Source organism: Ambystoma mexicanum, chromosome 11 (genome assembly GCF_040938575.1).
Source record: "Ambystoma mexicanum isolate Mex_15411 chromosome 11, UKY_AmexF1_1, whole genome shotgun sequence".
In the NCBI taxonomy this organism is placed as follows: domain Eukaryota; kingdom Metazoa; phylum Chordata; class Amphibia; order Caudata; family Ambystomatidae; genus Ambystoma; species Ambystoma mexicanum.
This window is the reverse complement of record NC_090934.1, coordinates 333,197,636-333,213,177: the sequence shown is the minus strand read 5'-3', so window position 1 is coordinate 333,213,177 and position 15,542 is coordinate 333,197,636.

Sequence of the window (15,542 nt, the reverse complement as noted above, 5' to 3'; positions counted from 1 at the left end):
GACCCAAGCAAACAGGAGGTTCACTGTTTACTCAGTGTCTTCCAAATCTTCTTGCTTCTTTACCACAGAACCCACCCACCCTACAAAAAGGGGAGAAGAACAAAAAGAAGTACAAGGCACTGTACGGTGCCCACAACAAGTCGTGGGACACAAGAAGGCGGCACGGGTCCGAGGGGGTAACCTCAGGACCCGGTGCCCAAAAGTATGATACCATCATGATATGTGATATTGTTATTGCCATAACCCATATCTGTACAATAAAATCCTACGGCCTTTTTATTGCCAACACTTGATACAAGTTGTGAGCCTATCATTATGGGAGAAGGCTTGGGGTTCGGCCATTACTAATGCATGCATATGGGTTCAGCAGTTACTGCCATTATTATTATTATTATTATTATTATTATTATTATTATTATTATTTATGTACAGGACGGAACAATGCTCTTTTGATCACAAAACTTACAATATCTAATAAATCTGCTGTGATGGGAAGCAGTGAGCTTCTTACAATGGGGTGAGTTCCAGTGAGATTCTGACCAGGTTGTAGGGGGCGTTAATATCATTACCAGTGGGGAACCCAAGTTTGAAGTTCTGAATCCCGGCCCCAGAGTAAATGCCTTAAAGCCTTGGTCACATGTTCTTCTTTGGTCATGTCCATTCGTGACTTTCCCTGAAAACCAAGCACAGGGTTTACTGTTACTGTGTGGTAAGAACTGACATTGTTGTGTTGAATTACACAATGGAATATTTGCACATGCGGTTGAACGATGGCACTGGTTGGTGCCGTTTCCCGCATTTCTCGAGTTATTTATGTATTTACTTTTACATTCGACCTCACAGGAACTCCACTTTAGGAAAATGTGAAAAAGGGAACAGTAATCACACATGACAAGTGGAACGTGCAGTTCACCACCACCATATCCAGTAAATGTGCAATATTCTTGCGTGCAACGCAGGGTCGGACTGGGACATAAAATTGTCTTGGGCACCAATGAAAAAGTGGCCCACAGTTGGAAATGGTAATCCATTCCTTTTGTGACCGACTGTTTGAGTAGTGCCCAAGGGAGAGGTTTTTGATAAAATGTGATGCGAATTGTACATTTTAAAGAATATTCATTCAGCAACATTGGTCAAAACTACTAGCCGCATGGTGGAGCAACTTAAACTGGTCCACATGGACCGAAAGAGTGGCCCGTTTTGACCCAAAAAAAAGGCGCATACTAGCATTTTGCGTTTTTGGTTTGGGCATTGCCCTAGACCAGTGCGAGCCTGGCGTAACGTAAAGCAATGGTGCAAAATTCACTGCTATGACATTTCACGCAGTGATCTACATTTTCCCAGCAGTTTAGCCAAGCCATCCATACCCGTGTGCGGCTACCTAGAGGGCCGGAAGCAGGGGCGGCGCGCCCCCGCCTTCCCGCGCTGAACGCGCAGCTGCCTGAGTGGATCCGCGCTTCTGACGGCGTCCTCATATCTCTAGCAGCGGAGGTGCATTGTGATTCACTCTGTGCTGGCCTATTACTCAGTTTTCGATAGGGGCTTACTTCTCTCAAGTGCTTTTCATTATTGCCCTAATGCAATCTATTAACATACTGGATGGAGGATATCCTTGTTGATCTGCGCCATGCATCACGGCGCTTTCTAAAGATGCTGCTGCTTGCAAATACATCGCTATTCAGCAGCGGCCGCACAGCCATTCATCGAAAGAGAAGAACGATATGCATACACAGATAACTGGTATCTGCTTCGGGGGAGGGCGACAGGCTCCCTGATTAATCCCCTTACAATAGGCTCTCACACACGAGCAGCCGTGCCACTTGGCACACTTACCAGCAGGGAACTCTGGCTAGCAGTACATGACTAAAGGTTCCAAGTGCTACAAAAGATCACGTGTGTGCCATTCCCTGACTTACATCATGCTATTTGCTACATCAGAGGCAGCATTTGCAATTATTTACTACAAGTGGGTTCTGATGTCACAATGCCTGTTGCCAGAGTCGGGAGAGTGTACAAATACCTTCACCGAGGAAAGCCACTGCTGCTAAATAAAGAAACATAGAGATCTATTTTTAGATTACTTTTATCATCAACATTTTCTTACTCCGAAAGTTGACAGTAATTACCTGACAATGGATCGTATGCAGCCGTGCTTATATTTACTTTTAGCCATTTGGTAGCACTGTAAGCACTTATTATGATGGAAAGCCAATACAAGAAAGAGTATTGGATCTCTTTGTGCAAGCTCTATACTTTTAAAGCCATGTCAATGTTATTTCTCAGCTGTCTTCTCAAAGATAATGGGTGACTACAGCTGTAAACCATAAAAAACATAATATAAATGTAGTGTCCAAGTGTGTCTTAAGCCACCTGATCCATAAGCAATATGTATGTCCTTGCATCTGTTTCTAGTACTGAATTCCTGCAAAAAACAAGCATTGGCAACACCAAGCTTTTTGGGCCTTGCATGGGCATTTGTTAGGCACTACCATGGTATACCCAGTTACGAGCATACATGTTTAGTTTATGGCTAGATAGTAAGTACCATCACAGCAGTGCCTGGAGATTGTCTATGCATTGCCTATATGAAAGCCAAAATTGTTGGCTTTGTAAATGTTTGTTGGCATTGCTGGAGTTCAGGAAAGCAGTTGTCAGTATAGATGCTTATATTCCTTGGTTTTTATAGATGCAAAAACCAATTGCAGTGCACATTGCTTCATAACTGTGATTGTATTACATACATAGGAGCTCATCTTGTTCCGAAGTGTAATTTCACGCAGTGGAGCCGTTGCGTTTGCACTGCAATGTAAATGGCACCCCGCCACCAAATATTCATCATTTGCACTGCGGAGTGCAAAAGTGCAAGGCAAAGGGTGGTGTACACAGTAAGTAAACGCAGCCTGGCATGCTCGCATGCCAGGCAACGTTTACTTTTAATTTTGAGCACTGCTTGTCATCTCGCGTGCCAGGCAGGGTTTAGTTCAATTGTTAACACTGCTTACCATCATGCATGATAAGCAGTGTTCACAAAAACATTTAAATCCTGTCCGAAATGCATGTCAGGCAGCGTTTACAATAGGGAGCGCCCGCTTTATGCTGCATAAAGCAGGCAGACTTCATAGGGATCTCCAAAAGTTGCACCGGAAGGAAAATACATGCCACTGCAGATGCTGGAGCATTTGTATTGCTGACAGAAAGCAGGCGGTGGAAATGCAACGTGTTCAGCCCTTCCTCTCCACCATACAAAAGATTGAAAATGAGCTGTGCCGTGAATTGAAGGCAATAAAGCCTTACTCAAGGCCTTTACGTCTTCCATTCATGTTATGGCTCATAGGAACATGAGCGTGATTATTAATCTCTACCCATCCCACTAAGATTTGTGCCAGTGTTTGATAATTAAAAAAACAATCAATGGCGGAGCACTCTAACGGCTCTATTATATTCCAACGTCCCCACTTTCTCCAGGTTTGTCCGAGTATTACATAGTCATTAATTAGGACTATGGACACTAGGGTCGTCTTCAGCAAGTGAGCAGAAATACGACCAAATACAAAATAAAATGAACTTAAGAAAGAACTACAGCCAAAGCTTTAGATGTTTCCCTCACCCTTTTCAATGCCTGTCCTGCCCACCCATGGCCTTCGAACAGCTCTCCCACATTGTTTGTTCTGCATTTTGACAGTATTCAAACTAAATTGGTCGCCATTCCCCAAGACTTGCACCACGCTCTCATGCTCGTTCTCCCGTCCGTTCTCGCGGTACTGTAGGTTTTCCCAGGGAATGGATTGGTCAAGAGGCAGCTTGCAGGGACGATTTGGATTGGCCCTTTTAGCATCATACATTATTATTCATATTGGTAGATGCAAAGAGTGCATGCCTGTTGGGGGCGTGCTCTTTTGGTGAGGCCCTAATTGCCCCCCTGCCGTTAGGACACGCCCCCTTGATGAGCCCCGGCTCATTTTGTAGTGCCACTTAAGGCACTGCATGTAAGGTAGTCCAAGCCTGCCCTATTCCGATTTCCTGGCCACAAGCAGAAGATACTTAATCAATTTATGAAGCTGGTGGCTGCTTTTGAATGTGACCTGCACATGGCTCTCAACTCACGCTTTTGGAGGGTGGCACCTGCCTTGTAATCAGCTGATTCACCCGCCAAGCTCCCTACACGCCCATCCATTTCAATAGGCTCCCACCTGCCCAAAATAAATCATCTGTTTTCACCTGCCCTGGCGACAAAACAATGTTGAGAGCTATGGCTGCATGGAGCCATATGAGACCCCCGCCAGCTAGCATTGCAGCTGCATACTGCTTTTTCGTTCATTTGCACAGCAACAGCTCTACCTTTATTGTGTGAATGTACACTTTTGCATTGGAGGGAGAAGGACACCTAGTATTGAAGGGATGGGAAGGGGCATGATAGATCGGGAGGATAGCTCAGTGGCAACGTGCTCGCCTTGGAAGCAAGACGACACGGAGCAACACAGGTTCGATTTCCAGGTACACGCTTAGAAACCTCTGGGTATTAAGGGCGTTATAAATAACCTACCATATCATATCATGTACTATGGCCTGGGGCACAGCAGGAAAAGCCTGCTAAATATCCCACCTGGAAGAGAGGCTTGAGCAATCCTACTTTAACAGAATTAACTGTCAGTAGCCAGTGACATGACACAGAAGCTCGGCAACGAAGCACGGGCTGCGCCACACTCCAGGCTGGCCTGGACCACCACACATGCACAATATGTATGATGCTGCTGCACGGGGCACACTGCACTTGCTGAAAGATATACATATGTGTTTTAATCAAACCTTACATCTTTCACCTAGCATAGGAACAAAGGTCCCTGGCTCCGAGCACTTAAATGTACCAGCCAGCAGTGGTCAGTAATGTTATGCACAATAATTATGGGAGAATCTTAGATGCGCACTAAGGAGAAATGTACTGAAATTTCAACAAAGCTAGAAAAAACAATACCATCCTTGGACGAAGCAAATTATATTATTGAAGATTGGATGTCTTGATCAGGTGCGCGCAAGGAAGCTGGCATTTAAAAAAGATCTGCCCATACTAGGGAAGGTCTGTTATAAAGATATGGGTGATCTACAATGAAAAATGTGAACAGAGGAATGCATTATATATTATTTTTAAATTCTTATGTGGGTTTACTTCACATTGTAGGGTATGAGATCTCTCTTTCTTGGATTCTAAATAATGATGAACCCCAGATTGGGTGTGTTTTCTTGAAGTCACATTGGCTGTGTTTTCTTGAAGTTTGTTCTCCTGAGGAAGGTTCTGTAATATTAACACAAAGGAACCGAAACATAGTGTATTTTTTGAATATATGTTTTTAATATTACTTTGAAAAATAATTAGTGATATGTTGCTGTTTTTAATGTTTTGTATTGAGAATAACATTGTTTCACAGTAAATCATATCATGGTTCACAGTATGTTTAGATGAGCCTTGTCTAAGTTGAAATAGACCTGTGAGTACTTACCTGTGGTAGTAAAGTTTGTTGAGAGGTGTTTGTTTTTCCCGAAACATTACACACCAGTATAAATAGTCGGGGTCCTCTTCCAGTGTGTTATGCACAATAATGATACCATAAGAAAACATGTTCATGCTGGCTCTGCTAGTATCCTAGGGTGTGTCAGGATTGTTTATGAATTGGGGCCTCTGCCCCAAGAGTATTTATGATTTGACCCATCCCATTTTTTAAATAAACTGAATTAGATTTTCAGAATGTTATCATATGAGGATGGGCTCGAACCACCACCCTTCCTTGTACCAGCTGTGTGCATTAACTGTTTCTTCCACAGAGACAGGTAGAGAAACAAGCAAATAGCAAGGCATGTCCTTTTTTTATTTATATGCCATTTCTAAATTAAAGTGTGTTATAGCTGAGATGCTCAAGTTTTCACAATAAATACCACTAACAGTTGAGTTCATTGTATACATATAACATTAAAATACATCATTCAATCAGTATTACTTAAAATAAATCATGCTTGCCATTTATGTGCTCTTGTGAACAGTCAAAAAAGGTCAATCATTATGCAGATACTGTTGGTTGGTGGGTGAGGTGAGGGGGTGCAAAGTGTGGGTTAAGGGGGGGGCGAACATGTTAGGCCTTCTTCTTCTATGTTCTTGGCCATCCCTGTTTTATGTCTTGAAAATCTTGTCACCCTTTAGTATCTCCATGTACAAACATTACTTTGTTGGCTTTGCCCTTAATGCCAGTAAAACTCTCCCGCAGTGCTTTAAGTGGGGTAAGAAATTGAGGGGGGGCCCTCGTTTGGGGGCGTGGCATCCGCTGTGGGCGTGGCCTAAAAGTGCACAGATCATAGTAGGGTGCGCAAACAAATATATAAATGTAGTAGAGCATTTATATATTTGTATGCGTACTAGTATGGTTTGTGTATTTTTCAAGCCTTCTTTTATAAACATAGCAATGTTACATATTTCTATGTTTATAAAAGGTGGCTTGAAAGTGTACAAACCATAGTAAGTTACGCACACTTGTGTGCTTACCTTACTATGGTTTGTGTACTTTTCAAGCCACCTTTTATAAACAGACATTTGTAACATATTTCTATGTTCATAAAAGACGGCTTGAAACGTACAAGCCATCTTTTATAAAGCGTTGAGGACGGACAAAACCCAAGGTGGTTTTGTCCGTCCACAAAGCTTTATAAAAAATGCCTTGAATTGTGTACGTTTAAAGCCGTCTGTTATAAACGTAGAAATATTTCTACGTTTATAAAAGATGGCTTGAAATGTACACATTTCAAGGCATCTTTTATAAAGATTTGCCAAAGGAGACAGGCACCTCGGGCTCAGTGATCGCTGCTCTGAGCAGAGATCACAGAGCCCGAGGCGTCTTTCACCCTCTGGGAACCCGCGGGCTCCGTGATATAATCTACATATTAGATCATGGAGCCTGCAGGTTCACAGAGGGTCAGTGACCTGGCGAGAGCAAACAAAGGAACTGTAACTTCCCTGATGACCCCTCAGATGGGGGGTCATCAGGGAAGTTACAGTGACTGACAGAAGTGCCAGCCAGCCTCAGCGACGCTGTGGCTGACTGGCACTTCTGTCCACTTGCCTAACGTTACACTGGCGGGCACATCTCCCGTCACGTCTGCGGCCGTGACAGGATAATGCGTCCTGCCATGGCGTGGTGGGACGGGGGGCCCCGGCAGGGCCCCGGCTCAGCCCCACTTTTTGGAGACTGGCGGGGCCCGGCCCCGGCAGGCCCCGGCCCACTTAAAGCACTGCTCTCCCGCCACAGGAAGAATACATGTTATTGCTGGCTGCATAAATGCTTGCCTAACTCCCGTACCACCATATAAGAATAATCTTCATGTTGACCTTACCCTCAATGCCAGAAAAATATGCAGCGCTACAATAAGGAAACACATCTTGTCTTGCTGCATAAATGCCTCTACCCACCGTGTAAGAACACACATTACAGTGATCTACCCCCTTATGTGAGTGAAAAATGCCATGCCACAGAACCTTTCCTGTCTATTCCCCCTTGAGCTATAAACCCCCACCCCAATTCTTCCTCCATGTAATAACATGGTGTGGAGAGGTAACATCTTTTTTTTAATTCCAAAAATGAAAAGATTGATACTGCTCAGAGCGGTCAAAATAAACTGTCACACCCTTGCCGCACATGAGTGCGTGCAGGGGCTGACGGGCTCGACCAACCCAGAAGACGGAAGTGGCTGGCGAGGAACATGTCTGTGTGTATGTATGTATGTGTGTGTGTATGTTGAGGGGCATTTTTGTAGGTGGAAGGGAGAGGGTGGGGGATAAGGGAAGTGTAAGCGGGTGTGTATGGTAGTTGAGGAGTGTTTGTTGCGTGCAAGGGAGGGGGCGGGGGAGTGAATAAGTGTGTGTGTTTTGTTTGTGTTTGTGTTGGTGACTGTGAGAGGAGGGTGAAATATAAATGTTACTGGCAGGGATGGGGTAAGAGTTCAATGGGGTTGTCAGGGCGAAAGGGGGATCGGTGGTAAGGAGGGCTCACTGGGTAAAATCAATATTGACGGCTGAACCAAATCAGTTGAAAAAAGTCAAGTCTTTGTGCTATGCCACAGTAAGAAACGGCTAGGCTGGCTGCACCCAAATGCCAGGTAAAAACACTTATCATGCTTACTTTATAATAGATTTGCCGTAGAAAATGTCATGTCATGGTAGGAAATTACTAGACTGGCTGCATCTAGCTATTAATAACACATATAATGCTTGCTTTATTATGGATGCCCAATAAGACAAAGGTTTTAGTGCACTACACCAGCTGCCCCATCTTACCCCTACAAGTCTCCCCCACATACCCTCCTCCCAACCCCCAGAATCAGCTCCTTTCCCCATCATTAAAAACAAGCACAGACACATCCATACACCAACATTTACTCACTCATTCACCATACACTCACTCTTACTTGCACGCTCCCAGCCACCAATACATCCTACATTCACTAATTGACACTCACATTATATAATACAGATACAAACATTTGCATGCACATACACACACACACACACACACACACACATACATGCAGATATACATCATGAACATGCAACATGCACGAACACACATACATTTAGAAAAAACCCCAATGTCTTATCTTTTTCATTGACTCCATCGCTCTGAGGGACTCCTCTACAGGCAGGCCTCCGGCACCCATGCTCCAGGTAGACAGGAACCAGGAAGCTCTGGTTCTTATCATGAACTCAGCAGATCTCCATCGATCTCCAAGCAGAACCATGTCCTAGCGGGCAGAGCCCTGTGACTTAAAAAAAATACTTTCTTCCTAAAGTCTCTCTAACTTCAGGAAGAAATAATTTCCGTTATGGTTGAAAAAGGAATAATTTCTTTCTGAAGTCAGTGTGACTTCAGAAAGAAATAATTTCTTTTTTAGGTTTGATGGGTCCCCCTCCCTAGAACATGGGGTGGTGGGCCCCACACTGCGCTAGCTGCAGGGGCCCCTGCCAGGGGTGTTGCTAGTGGGGCTCGAGGGGCCATACCCCTGGGTCTTTTGGTTGTAGCCCCAAATAGAAGCTCGGTGGCTACAATGAAAAGGCTGGCTAGCCTTGACTCCCAAAAGTCCTGGTATTAGTGTAGTTCCAGATCATTTCCAGACCTAGCAACACCCCTGGCCCCTACTACACCAATAGCAGTAACACTAAGCAGGGAGAGGCAACAGACAAAAGCCTGCCCTGCCATATCCATCTATCTCTAATGATGCAGCCCTTGGCTTATTAGTCTGCTCAGAGGTTTTTTAAGAAGGCTCCCATCTTTCATGTTAGCATCACTTTGTGAAACTAAAGATGCCTAAATAGCCCCACCACCTTGGACAGTGTGGTAATTTCTGCATAGAACTGGCATTCTAGAATGGTGAGTTGGGGATTCATGGTTGGCTGAAATTGCTTTTTTTGCCGGATTAATCAAAAGGGCAGAAGAACAAGCCTGGATGGCACACAATGGCCTATGTTTGAATGATGAAAAGACTGAGCTTCTCCTCCTAGGGTCGCAACTTCGCCTCAACAAACTCAATGACTCCTTTAAAGCTTTCAATATAGATGCAATACTATTGAAGTGTCTAAGGTAGTAAAAACTCGAGGTTTTTACTTGGACTCAGCATTGACCTTAACCAAGCAAGTTAATGCCACAGCGTCAGCAGCTGCTTACACATCCAAGCTCATCAATGCTTGCAGACCTTTCCTTTCACCTCACAGCTGCATCACTTTAGCCAGAGCTCTTATCCTGTCTAGATTGTACTACTGTAATGCCCTGTACGCCGAAACTAAGACCCAAAATATCAAAAAGCTACAGGTGATTCAAAACAACACCCTCAGGGCATCCCTAAATATACGTAAAAACTCACACACCTCAATGACAAGAAGGAACGTCTATTGGCTTCCTACTCATGAGCACATCTGCTTCAAAACCCTCACTCTGACTCACAAATACCTGCATAACTCTGCCTCTACCTACCTGGCCGACAATGTTTCTAGATCCCAATCTAACAAACCCACGTGCTCTGCTCACCTGCACTTACTCTCCACACCCAGATTCATACTACAGAAAGCCGGAGGCAGCAGCTTACCTTCTATAGCTGATAGACACTGGAATACCTTACTTGCCAAACTCAGGTCAGAAGACTCCTTCTGGACCTTCTGAAGACAGTTGGAAACTTGGCTCTTTATGCACAAAACACGTAACTAATTCTTCTGCATCAACATGTAAGATGTAAGAAGACTTTACTAGAACCTGGTTTCTAATATTTCAAAAAAGGTAGCAGGCGCTCCTCTCCAAACAGAACATGGCATGATAACCTGTTCTGTGGTTTTTTCCCACTTTGAGATGAGAGTTTGCTGCCATCGCTTTTTGCTCACTGTTACTTTCACAGATGGGAAATATCCATTTGCATATCAGTCTTTGTTCTGCCCACATGGGCAGTCCAGCACCGAAATTCTATGGCAATTCCCCCCTGAACAAGAGTACCATTAGCAACCCCATACACGTGTTTTAGCCTTGCTGGGCCTCATCAGTGAGGTGGAGCTGTGCCTCTCTTAGCACATTGAGCAGGGAGTCCACGTCTGGTTTCCCCGAGGTAACTCAGGGTGACCAACCCCAAGTTCCTTGCAAATATTTCAAACAAGGTAGCAGCCGCTCCTCTCCAGAAAGAACATGGTTTGATAACCTGTTCTGTGTTTTTTTCCCACTTTGAGATGAGAGTTTGCTGCCATCGCTTCTTGCTCACTGTACCTTTCACAGATGGGAAATACCCATTTGCATATCAGCCTTTGTCCCGCCCACATGTGCAGTCCAGCACCGAAATGCTATGGCAATTCCCCTCTGAACAAGAGTACCAACAGCAACCCCATACACGTGTTTCAGCCTTTTTGGGCCTCATCAGTGAGGTGGAGCTGTGCCTCTCTGAGCACAGTGAGCAGGGAGTCCACGTCTGGTTTTCCCCAGGTAACTCAGGGTGACCAACCCCAAGTTCCTTCCAAAAATACAAAAAAGGTAGCAGGCGCCCCTCTGTCGAAAGAACACGACATGATACCATGTTCAGTGGTTTTTAACTACTTTGAGAGTTCGCAGCGATTTGCTTTTTGCTCACTGTACCTTTCACAGATGGGAAATATTCATTTGCATATGAGTCTTTGTCCTGCCCACATGGGCCGTCCAGCAACAAAATGCTATGGCAATTCCCTTCTGAACAAGAGTACCAACAGCAACCCCATACACGTGTTTCCGCCTTGTTGGGCCTCATAAGTGAGGTGGAGCTGTGCCTCTCTGAGCACAGTGAGCAGGGAGTCCACGTCTGTTTTCCCCCAGGTGACTCAGGGTGACCAACCCCAAGTTCCTTGCAAATATTTCAAAAAAGGTAACTGGTGGTCCTCTCCAGAAAGAACATGGCATGATAACCTGTTCTGTGTTTTTTCCCCACTTTGAGGTGAGAGTTTGCTGCCATCACTTTTTGCTCACTGTACCTTTCACAGATGGGAAATATTCATTTGTATATCAGTCTTTGTCCCGCCCACATGGCCAGTCCAGCACCGAAATGCTATGGCAATTCCCCTCTGAACAAGAGTACCAACAGCAACCCCATACACGTGTTTCAGCCTTGTTGGGCCTCATCAGTGAGGTAGAGCTGTGCTTCTCTGAGCACAGTGAGCAGGGAGTCCACGTCTGGTTTCCCCCATATATTATCTCTTTATCTGACCTTACCTATGCAACTACGTAACCACTCACCTTATTACTGTTCTGTACTATTTCATGGCTGACTGACACTTGTGTAACGATGGAACTAAGCAACCACTATATTTATGTATGTCCATATCTGTAAGAACAGCGCCTAGATGCCTCCGGGTTGAGTACGCTATATAAATTGCAAACTAAATAAATAAACAAATAAACAAAGTAAACGGGCAAAGAAAGGCATGGTATGAGGGCAATCAAACAAGTGAAACCATGTCATGTGAACACCATGGGGGTTATTTTGAACATTATTTTCTAGTATGTTAATCCAGTTGAAACATAAGAGACAACTCCCAGAATGCATTGACCTGTAGCATGAAAGCTCAGGACTGGAGAACACCTTTCTAGGTGTCTTGTAGTCGCTGTTTATATGGAGGCAAGAAAAGTTTGAGTACGTGGGAATAAAGCAATATTTTTACCCATTATGTTTATTGCTGCCCTTTACATTTTTAGCAACGGGAACAGTAGTTGAAAAATTGAGGGTTAAAGCTGAGGGGATTGTGCTTAAGGGGATTACTTCCTTTGTTTTGTGTTGTATGTGTCCACGCGAAAATATCATGTGTATGTTATTTACTGTGAACAAATTGTATGTGCAAAGATAGAAAACAAGCTTAAACAAAGCCAACAGTTTTGATGTGTGTAATGAAAAGCTTTACTTTGTTGCTACTGTAGGTATTGAGCTCACATGCCCATGTACCTTTACAATTTGCCTAGTGTTGCAATTACTTGACCAAGTTCCCATCATTTCAAAGGTTTTGCCAGGATATGTTAACATAAACCCTATTTCATGTATTATAAAGCAAGGAACTCACATTGTTGCAAGGTGTTAAGACAAATTGTCAGATTTTGCCATCAGACAACAGAAACTCGCAAAAATGACTAGGCATTTTATTTATTTATTTATTTAATTCATTTTTAAAGCACACCACAGCCCATGGACATGGGGTGCTGCTGCAGAGTATATTGGAGTGCTTACAGAATACAGTAGAATGGTTGCAAAGTTTTGTGTGCGGCTTATATGTAGTTACCCGGGAGCAGGAGTGGGGGGTTGCTAGGGAAGAAGGCGTGTACAAGGCTTTAGGTGAACAACCAAGTTTTGAGAGCTTTCCGGAACTACAGTGAGAGGGTTCTTCTCTGACAGAAGTTGGCAGGGAGTTCCAATGTCTGGCTGCAATAAAAGAGAAGTTAGCCCCACCTGCTTTGGCGCGTTTGACTTTGGGCAGTATGAGACAATGGGAGTAGGGTTTTCTGGTGGGTCTGGATGAGCTTGCCTTAGTTACCTTGTTGGCGAGGTAAGGGGGGGCTGTGTTGGCAATGCACTTGTGAGTGGTGGCTAGTGTTTTAAAAAGGATGCATTCTCTGATGGGGAACCAGTAGGCATTACTCCTTGCTGTGCTTATGTAGTCCCTTTTGGAAATACTGAGTGCGGCTCTGAGTGCATTGTTCTGGATGATTCGTAGTTTTTGGTAGGTTTTCTGATGAGGTGCCAGCAAACAGGACATTACAGTAGTCCAGTTTTGACCCAATGATGGCTTTGGCGATAGTGAGGCAGTTCTCAGTGGACACGTAGGGTTTTGCTGCATTGAGTAGTTTGGTTGCGTAGGCAGCAGAGGATGCGATGGTGCTAACCTGCCGGAACATCGAGAGGGTGGCGTCTAGGTGGACTCCTAAGGTTTTTACTAATGAGGATACAGCGCTCTGCATGTTGCATATGATGAAAGTGGTGTATTGGCTGCTGAGTTCTTTTAGGGTTTCTTGTGGCCCAACCAGAAGGATTTCCATTTTGTCTCCATTGAGGCATAGCTAGTTGTCAGCTATCCAGGCCCGAACGGTGGAGTAGGCTTTATTGAGGGTATTGGTGACAGAGTCGTAGCTACCGGTGAGGGGGAGTAGGACTTGTGTGTCATTGGCATAGTTGGTGTAGGCTATGCCAATGCAGTCAAGGATGTTTAACAGTGGTCTCGTGAAGATGCTGTGAAGTGTGGGCGAGATGTACGAGCCCTGTGGGACTGTGCAGTGGATGGTGGCTGAGGTGGCACAGGCCTGTTCTGAAAGGCTGTGGCATTCGGTGAGAAGTGGGCTGAGGTAGTGAGGTGGTGGCAGAGAGTGTTATGGTCCACTAAGTCGAAGGTCACTGACAAGTTTAGGAGGAGGAGAAGGGGTGGCTTACCTAAGTCCCTTATTTCACGCAGCTGTTTTTTTAAATCAAGTAGTGCTGATTCTGTGCCATTGCCTGGTTGAAAGCCGGGTTATCGTAATCCTAGGATATGATTAGTTTCAAGGAAGTGTTGCACCTGTATATAAGCTGCCTTATCTTGAATTTTTAATAAGAATGGGACAGTTGTGATAGGCCTGTGGTTGTTGGGTGCAGTTGGGTCGAGAGAAGGTTTTTTTTAGGCCTTCACCACACTTCCTTAAGTTGTGAGGGTACGAGTCCTGAGGTGAATGAGGCATTTATAAAGACTGTGACGAAAGGGTCAAGGGTGGCTGCCCATTCCTTGATAATAGTGGGTGGGGAGGGGTCCTCTTTGCATTTTGAGGATTTATGGTTTTTCAATAGGCTAAGGACCTCAGGTTCAGAGAGTTCTCTGAAAGTGAAAGGGGGAAGTTCTGGGAGGGAGTGTTCAGGGTGATAGTGGTAACTGTGTGGGGTGGCGTGTTCATGCTGTTATGGTTGGTCTGGATTTTGCTGTGTTGGAGGCCTATTTCTTTAGCATGACTGATTGGATGATGGAGCACTAGGGTTGATCTTTGGTGAAGGATTGAGCAGGGGGCACTGGAGCATTGAGTTCCCTAAAGATAGAGAAGATTTCCGTAGTCTCTGATTTTGCGTTGGCAATCCTGGTGTTGAAGGATGTGGCTTTGGCTAAGGAGATGGCTCTTTTTGTATCCGGCTGAGAGCGTGTTGAATTCTAATTTCAGGGATCAGTTGTTTTTCTTTGCCAGGTGGTGAGGGCGATACATTTACTATGTTGCAATGCAAGTAGCTCTGGGATGTACCATGAGTTTGAGTGTCTGATGGGTTTCGCTCTACGTGCTACTAGAGGGGCTATGGCGTCGACTGCTTGGGTTAGTGTGGAGTTGTACATGTCAGTGAGGATGTTGGGGTCCTTGGAGAACGTGGTCTGAGTAGGGGTACTTCTAGGAATGGTATAAGGTTGTCTTTAGCCAGTTTGCATGTGCTACGTGCAAGAGCTTGAGGTAGAGGGGCGTGACCTGTTTATATTTCTGGGGTGGGTGGATGGAGAAGAGGATGATGTAATGGTCTGTCCATGGGCAGGGGTCTTGGAACTTATGGAAGGCAAGCATTTGAGGTTGGCAATTCAGTCCAGGGTGTGGCCTTTGATGTGGGTGGGGTTGGTGACAGATTGTGAGAATCCAAGGGTTTCTAAGGGCCTGGCAAGTTTTTCGGCTAGTAGGTCTGCTGGTTCTTTGAGGTCTAGGTTCAAGTCCTCTAGCGGGATGATTTTTGAGGATATCTTAATGTTGTCCTCAATGAGGTGAAGGCGGCTATCATGGAAATCTGTTGTGGGACCTGGTAGATAGTAAACAATGTGGAAAGTGATTGTGCAGGTGGGGAGGATGGAAGAGAATGTCACTGTTTTCTCGAGCAAGCTATTGAGCTGCTTGAAGGGTAGCGACTCTTTGGCTTTGAGGGCCACTCCTCCCCTCTAGTAGCTGGGTGTTCCTGTCGGTAGATGGTATAGCCTGAAGGGAGGGTTAGGGATAATGCGGGTCCTGAGGCTTCGTGAAGCCATGTCTCTG